The sequence below is a fragment of the Monodelphis domestica genome, chromosome X (genome assembly GCF_027887165.1).
Source record: "Monodelphis domestica isolate mMonDom1 chromosome X, mMonDom1.pri, whole genome shotgun sequence".
Lineage (NCBI taxonomy): Eukaryota > Metazoa > Chordata > Mammalia > Didelphimorphia > Didelphidae > Monodelphis > Monodelphis domestica.
Window position 1 is genome coordinate 86578077 of NC_077235.1, and position 8342 is coordinate 86586418.

The window sequence follows — 8342 nt, forward strand, 5'->3', positions numbered from 1 at the left end:
AGTCAAGTTTTGCCAGTGTAGTCACTCCTTCCCACAACAGGGATCAGAGCCCATCATCTAGTAGAGAATGTGCATGGAATACAGGACCGAAGAGATCCGTTCCCCCATGGCTGGGCACAAAGGCCCCCTACCTTAATATACTAATGGATGTGTATCAAGTTAAGTTTACAAAGCTCTTTACAGGATGGGCTCATTTAAGCTGACAGTTACCCTACTGAGGCACAGGGACTTGGGGCATTATTATTGTGATCTCACAAATGAAAAACCTGAGGCTTAGGTTGCTTAACTAGTCCATGCTCACATAGTCAATAGAAAAATCAGGATTTGAACCCAAATTGTCTTTATTTCAGGCCCAGCACTCTGTCAGCATACTCTCTGGAACATATGCAGATAAGTAAATGCAAGATAACTTGCAGAAGGAGAACCTACTAACAACTGATGGGAGTCCCAGGGGTGGAGGGAATCAGCAAAGGCTTCCCAGTGGAGACAGAGCCATGCCAAGCCTGGAAGGAAGCTGAGGAGCCTAAGAGGCAGGAATGAGAAGAGAATCTATCCCAGGTACATCAGAGGCCCAGAGTTAGGACAGGGAGTTCTAGGAACAACTGTTCAGTTTTGTCTGGAATGGAGACTAGGTCAGTAGCAGTGGGGGTGGGGGAATGATGGGAAATACATTTCCGAAGGATTTAAGCCAAAGACTGAGGAGCTTCTATTTTAGCCTAGAGCTACTAGGAGCCACTGAAGGTTTTTGAGCACCAGATCAGATCGGAGGTTTAGGCACAGTCATTTGGCAGCTGTGTGGAGGCTGAAGGCAGGAAAAATAGTTAAAAGCAGACTTCAGTGATCCAGGTGAGAAGTGATCAGTCAAAGATGAGCATTTTTTTAAATTAAACCCTTACCTTTTGTCTTAGAATCAATATTATGTGTTAGGAAGGATTGGGCAATGGCGGCTAGGTGACTTGACCAGGGTCACACAGCTAGGAGGTGTCCGAGGCCAGATTTGAACCTCTCAACTCTGGGCCCGGCTCTCAATGCACTGAGCCACCCAGTTGCCCCCAATGACAAGCATACCTACTGTGTGTCAGGCACTGTGCTCTGTGCTGGGGATGCAAAGCCCCAACTGGACAGTTCATGCTCTGCAGGAGATTCCATTCTATCAAGGAAGACGACATATTACATAGCAACATGTGACGTAGGGGCCTGAATTCTGGAGGTGCTGTCTATGTGAAGATGGATTTGGCAGCTGTTTGGCAGCTGGGCAAGGGGCAGGCCCTTGGTCTGTGCCCCCATCTTGGCAGCAGGGACAGAGAAGGCTTGGGGAAGGAGCAGCTGGCACTCTGGGGCAGTGCTGAGGCAGGCCAGATGTTGCAGTTAGGCAGAGTCTCCTTGGCACATCTTAGCAGCCTTCATAGTGACTTGCAGGAGGAAAGGGGATGCTCTTCAGTGGATCTTCTGGCAAGAATCAGGCCAGAGGAGGCCAGAGTCATAGGTGGGGTGGGGGCAGAAAAGAAACCATCTTCTCCAATGGCCTCATTTTGCATGTAGCCAACATTCCCAGGCAAATCAGTGGCAGAGTGAAAGGAGAACTTTATTGAGTCTCAATGCCCGGTTCCCTAAGTGTCTCTGCCTTCCTCGACCCTGCAGGAGAGCCCCATGAAGGCAAACATTGATGAGAAACTCTTCGCTCCTCACAAGGAGGGAAAGGAGGACGATGACAAGGACCACGAACCTACTAACAACTGATGGGAGTCCCAGGGGTGGAGGGAATCAGCAAAGGCTTCCCAGTGGAGACAGAGCCATGCCAAGCCTGGAAGGAAGCTGAGGAGCCTAAGAGGCAGGAATGAGAAGAGAATCTATCCCAGGTACACCACCACGACCACAATGCAACTTCTAGAGCTTATGCTCCCTTTTGTCAGGTGGCTCTGTCTAACTTGGCCTCCCTGAGCCAGCCCTGGCCTTACCTCTTTCCCTCGTCAGCCAGGTCTCCTAACCCTGAATGACAGGAAGGTCAAGCAGAAGGTTGTGGTGAAAGAGTGGGAAAAAGAGCTGACTGAAAAGGAATTTCTGCTGTAGGTGTCCTGACCTTCCCCACCTGGGCCATGGGTAGGGAGAGAGAGAGAGAGAGAGAGAGAGAGAGAGAGGGGGGAGAGAGAGAGAGAGAGAGAGAGAGAGAGAGAGAGAGGGGGGAGAGAGAGAGAGAGAGAGAGAGAGAGAGAGAGAGAGAGAGAGAGAGAGAGAGAGAGAGAGAGAGAGAGAGAGAGAGAGGAAGAAAGCCAACCCTCAGCTGCCCACCAGGGACAAATGGTTCTTTTTCTGGGATGGGGGCTCTTCCTGATCACAGGACCAGCCAGCATTGGAGTTACCCAGAATTCAGAGGGATGGTGAGCTCTCTCAAAGGCGCAATCTTCCTCCCTTTGGGACAAGGTTGGAAAGCTTTGGTTGGCTACTTTAGGCCTTGGGAAACTCCCCTTGGGCTATTTCTTTTTTTGCATTTATAGGCTAGGTGTCCACCATTCTTTCTTCTTCCCTCCTCAGCATATTTTCTCCTCCAGTTCTTCTTCTTTTTTTTTTAAACCCTTCCCTTCTGTCTTGGAGTCAACCCTGGGTATTGGTTCCAAGGCAGAAGAGTGGTAAGGGCCAGGCAATGGGGGTCAAGTGACTTGCCCAGGGTCACCTCCAGCTCTTCTATCCTGTTGGCCCCATTTTGATACAGAGAATGAGCTCTCCAAAGATTCCCTGCCTCTACTCCCTTGGATAGTGCTGATTATCCGTGTTCCTGCTTAGGACACTGCTGACAGCACAGGTGGAACCATGCAAGAGAAGGTTCTACAGGGTCAGAGGGGAGGAGTAACACCAACACCAAGGCTACTGGCTGAAGCCTAGCAGGCTGCCCTCTAGAAAGCTAGAGGAACTTTGAGAAAAGGAGCACAAGGGGGAAGCACGAGATCTCTAGGCTGTCCTTCCCCCTGGATGAGGGAGAGGAAGAGGAAGGCCTCCATGATCTGGAGAGAGAACAGAGGAGATGGGAGGCCGGCACACGGGGAATGGACCCAGTCCTCTCGAGAGGGGCCAAAGGAAAGAGGCAGTGGAATCAAAGACATTGCTGAAGAAACCAAGGCCTGACCCTCAGAGAAATGAACTCGAGGCCCCAAAGCTGGAACTACAGTTTAAGATAAAGCAGTGTGTGATTCATTGCTTAACAGATGGCTTCCTTGGGCTTCAGGCTGGATAGTGCAGGGCCGACTTCCCAGTTTAAATGAGATTTGAACAAGGACTGCTAAAATGTAGCTAGGCAGAAAAGAATGGGGATAGCTCAGACTCCTCCTCCTCCTTCTCTCCCCTTACCTTCCATCTAAGAATCAATACTATTCATATTGATTCCAAGGCAGAAGAACAGTAAGAGCTAGGCCATGGACTTAAGTGCCTTGCCCAGGGTCACAGGCTAGAAGTGTCTGAGACCACACTGGAACCCAGGACCTGGCTCTCAATCAATCCACTGAGCCACCTAGCTGGCCCCTCTTCTTCTTTTGAAAATCACTCCTGCCTTCACATCACAGAACAAGCCAAAGCAAAGTCTATGGCGAACACCTCTGACAATCCAGCATTGATCCCCTTTCACCATCTTCTCCCACAGGAGGAGATCAGGGGAGAGGAACGTTGGCATGAGTAGGAGGCCAAGCCAGAGAACATCAAGTGAGGTGGAACTCTTGCTGTCCCAACAGACGTGATTATAGAGATGCCTGCCTCTGTGGACCAAGCTCCAACAGCATGGGAGGGGGTAAGGAGCTGGGGAGCGGGGTGTGGCGTGGTGGAGATGGCTAGCTGGTCCCTGTTCCTTCAGAGAGCCCATGGGGGGAGGAAGGTGCCTCATTGGGGAGATGAGAAACCTCCAGGTATGGGACGGTGGAGCAGGGGGAAGGCTAGGAAAGATCCAAAGTGGCTGTGAGTGGCCTCCCAGTGGGGAGATGGTTGGTGTGGGGTGGGGTGGGGGCTGCTTGCTAAAAGAAAGAGCAGGAAGGGAAATCCTGGCTTGCTCCTTCACTCACTCACTCCCTGAGACAAGATCTGACTTTGGGCATTCCTCTGGGCTACTGAGAGCCTCAGCAGACATCTCCAGCCCATAGGAGACTTACCGCTCAGAGTCTTCTGCCTCCCTGATTGTTTCGATCTTGGGGCTTCTGTGCTGCCTCCGGTAGATGAAGAAGGGGAACACGATGCAGCAGAAGGCCCTGGAGATGCTGTGGAGATTTCAGTGAACTGAGGCAGGTCTGTTGGGTCCTGGGCCAGGAGAAGGTGCCTCTCGTGTCTTGGGGCCTGCAGCTGAGGGAGGCTAAGGTGATGCATGGGAGATGCCTGGAGCCCAGTGAGCCTTCCTCTCCTAGGGAACATGTTCGTTTTACCAGGGGCCTTCTGGACCAGTGGCCCGGTAGGCTAGAACACTGGAGGAGGATCACCTGGGGGCTTCGGTAACACTGCCTCTACCTTCCTGACCCCTGCCCTGGGGAGACAGGAGACTGGGGAAGGGTCTGACTCATGTTGGACTTCCTTCCCTTCCCCTATCCTGGGCCAGCAGGTGGGAACAGCTCCTGCACATTGAAGAGGATCTGATCAGACCTCACGTAAGTGTCTGCTGCTTGCTCTGAGCTATCCTCCTCAAGAGATGGAAGATGGCCATGCTGGGGTGGAAGAGAGTGGCAGGGGAGCCTGGCTGATGGCTGATCTAGAGCAGGGGAGGACACAGCTGGTTGCTTTGAAGCCTATCACATGGCTTCTTGGATAATGGACTCATGCACTCTGGCCTAGATGGAGGTTAAAATAATGAAACTAGCACCTCAAAAACTTGACCAGCCCTTTCATGAGCTTCCTACATAGTCAACAAAATATCCCTGGACCCACCTGAGTGGCTCAGTTGGTAGAGAGTCAGGCCTGGAGCCGGGAGGTCCTGGCTTCAAATCCAGCCTCAGACACTTCCCAGATGGGTGAGCCAGGGCAAGTCACTCAGCCCCCATTGCCAGCCTTACCGTTCTTCTGCCTTGGAACCAATATTTAGTATTGATTCCAAGATGGAAGGGCAGGGGTTAAATCTATCTATCTATCTATCTATCTATCTATCTATCTATCTATCTATCTATCTATCTATCATTAGATCTTCACTATCAGGGTAGGAATTCTTTCCATTTTACAGAACAGAAAGATTGTGCTTTGCCTGAGGTCACATGGCTAGTTATGGCAATCAATCCAGACCTAAACATTGATTAAGCCCCCTATTGAGTTCCAGGCTGGGGATTCCAAAGAATCCAAAGACAATCCCTGCCCTCAAGGAGTCTCAAGGGCTAGTTGAATGCCCCTTTGTTAGTGCGAGGATCTCGCATCCTCAAGGACATGCCAAGGGATGGTAGGTAGGGAATGCTGGCTAGGGTTACTGTGTGTGTGAACCCACAGTGGGCATGATGAGGAACCCTTGTTCTCTGCCGGTCCCCACCTCTGCCAGTATGTCAGTGACTTTGCTCTCAGCATCACAGCTTCTAGGACTTCACCGTCACTGAAGCCAGAGGGAAGAGTGGATCCCTCTCCTTTGAACCAGATCCACTCGAGGAGCCCACTGAGCTGTGAGCCCCCATGCTGCAGAGGAGGGGGCACACTTTTGCCTGATAAGTCCTGGCTTCTGTCCCCAGTGCTGGCCAAAGGGAACATTCTTCCAAGCTACTTGGAGGCTTCTGCCTTCTGGGCACAGACAGAGCATGACTGCTGGTTGTTGATTCCCCACCAGGGCCACTCTTCACTTTTGATGTCCAGTACAACATTCAGCTGCTCAGTGATGCCACCATGGAGAAGGATGAGGTGTCTGGGCAGTGCCAGCGCAGGACCTTGGATGCTAGCAGGGAGCTGGGACTTGGGAGGGAGGAGTCTCCTTGAAAGCTGGGGGTGAGGAGTTGGTGAGTCAGTGTGAGATCTCCTCAGTGACACTATCTTCCCTCAGTCACATGCAGGAAAGGTGGCACTGAGGAGTTGGTATGAGAAGAAAAAGCATATTTTCCCTGCCAGATGCTGGGAGCCCTCTGACCCAGAGAAAAAAATGGGACAAGTCCATGGTGAGGGACCTGAGGACAAAGTGGGAATTGCCAAGCAATGCCCGAGGGCCACTCCACCCATGTTGCAACCCTAAAGGGCAATTGGGGTATTGGGGAAGTGTTAGGGAGGCACAGGTGGCAGCTACTGGGCACAGAACCTTTTCAAGCCCAACCTTGACCATTTCCAGCCCTTTTGGTGGCTCGGCCAGTCTTTGGGTAGAGACCCACGCCTTGCCCCAACCCCAGGGCCTGCATTTATCTTGTGCTGCCCCAGGAGAAAATGAGGAGCCATTTGGGGGTCCAAACTGTATTCATGAGCTCTATTCTCTCTTCCCACTCCCTCTTCTTTAACTTGCCTCGATCCCTCTCTCTGTTGCTCACATCTGCCTGCTTCACTCACCACACCCCACAAAAGATCCACTGAGCACCTGGAAAAGGGAGGACCTGGCCTTTGGCACTTCTCTTGCCCTCCCGCCCCAGCCATTCTTTCTCCTTCATGAGGCCCAACATACAATCTTCCTTCCCTCCTCTCCATTGCTGGGGCTTCCCCCTGCCCACTTGTTTTCTAGGTGTGTCTGGGTTCTCAGGGTCTGAGACCAGCATAGACTAGGTGGGAGAGGGGGCGGTGCTATTTGCAGAACTGGACCTGGGATTTCTGCTCCCTGGTTCTACCACTCTAGGCATGTTTCTTGTTTTAGAATAAACTTTTGTGTGAGAGCTGGAGCCTCTGGACTGAGCTAGGTTGCGGGAAGACAGGACACAAGGGCCTTTTCTTATTTCAAAAAGTGCACACATTTGGAGCAGCCATTTCTGAACAGAGCTCCATCCTCTGCCCCCACCCAAGGGTCTCACCACTGATTTCTTCCTTGGAACAGATTCATTCAGGCAATCAAACATTTATTAGACCCCTACTATGTGCCAGGTTAAGTGCTGGGAATATAGAGAAAGGTACCCCCCTCCCCCATGAGTTCAGTACAAGCAGCCAACCCAACAGCTATCTGACTACATGCAGTGCTCCCCACTCCTAGCTCCTTGAGGAGCATTTCTTAGCTCTTGCCTGGGAGCCAGCCCAGCTAGGTCATTCTAGGAGACATATTTGGCTCTCCGGTTTCATTTTTCTCTCTCCATTTCTGTGTTGTCAATCAGTTTTTCAGTTGGGTTGACTCATCTGTGCCTCCTCTCCCGTGAGCAAATTTTCTTGTGATTCTCTGAATTCAGCCTTGTCCTTTCTGATGGTCCATTAACATTGCATTCCATTCAGTCGCCACACTGGGTGCAATCAGTGAGCACCTTTTCTCTTTCCAGGTTTTTGTTATTGCAGAAAGTGCTTTTGTGGAGATTTGGATGAAATGGGACCTTTCTGCCTGCCATTGACTCCCTTGGGATGTATGCCTTGCATTGAGATCCCTGGGTCAGAGAAAGGACATTTTCAGCCACTCCAGTAGCATTCTTCCTTCCTGAGTTCCAAAATGGTTGGCTTTTGCATCTTTGTAGTGGTCTTTGATGTTATTATGTTTGTGGTAAATCATCGTCCTGGTGTGGTATGACTGCATCAGTTAATACAAGTCTTCTCATGTTTCTCTAAGTTCTTCATATTTGTCATTTCTTACTGCACAATACTATTTCCAATCTGTGTTCAGTCACTCATCCATGGATACCTGCTTTCCCAGTGCTTTGCTACCAAAAGTACTGCTATTGAGATCATGGGACCTTCCTACTGTTTACACACACACACACACACACACACACGTGTACGCCAAGAGTGAGGGAAATGGCTGCATGGAACGAGACCACTGGGTATCTCCAGCCAAGTGTTCTTCTGGTAATCACTCAGCAGTCAACAGTTCTTATGTTGTAAACACTGCCCTCTGCCCAGGGGATGCCAAGAAGGGCAAAAATCCAGTCCTTGCTCTCCAAGGGCCACATTCTAGCGGGAGATGCCACACAAGACACAGAGTATAAGAATGGTGATCCAAGAAGGATGAGGGCTAAAAAAGGGCCAGGATATTTGGCAGTTGGACTACTTGTAACTTGGGAGAAAGCAATGGTGGGTGACAATTCAAGTGTTTCTCCTCCAAACAACTCCCAGAGGTAGAGGCTATTATCCCATCTTACAGCTAAGGAAAGGGACAGAGCAGTCAGGGTAGTAAATGTCTGAACTCAGTTCTTGATTCCAGGTCCAGCACTTTGTGTACCTGCTTGAATGATGAGGATCACAGAGCATTTAGAAGAGGGTGAGAACGGAGGAAATGGAGGTTGCAGATGTAGAAAACC

General features: G+C 50.7%; 1 long non-coding RNA gene across 1 annotated transcript; it reads left to right on the plus strand.

The window, feature by feature from the left end:
* Nucleotides 1-265: 265 nt before the first annotated feature.
* Nucleotides 266-3883, plus strand: LOC103096332 (uncharacterized). The gene is made up of 3 exons (XR_474505.2): nt 266-558; nt 1642-1859; nt 3632-3883. It is a non-coding gene; the product is annotated as an uncharacterized LOC103096332 (long non-coding RNA).
* The last annotated feature ends 4459 nt before the right edge of the window (nt 3884-8342 follow it).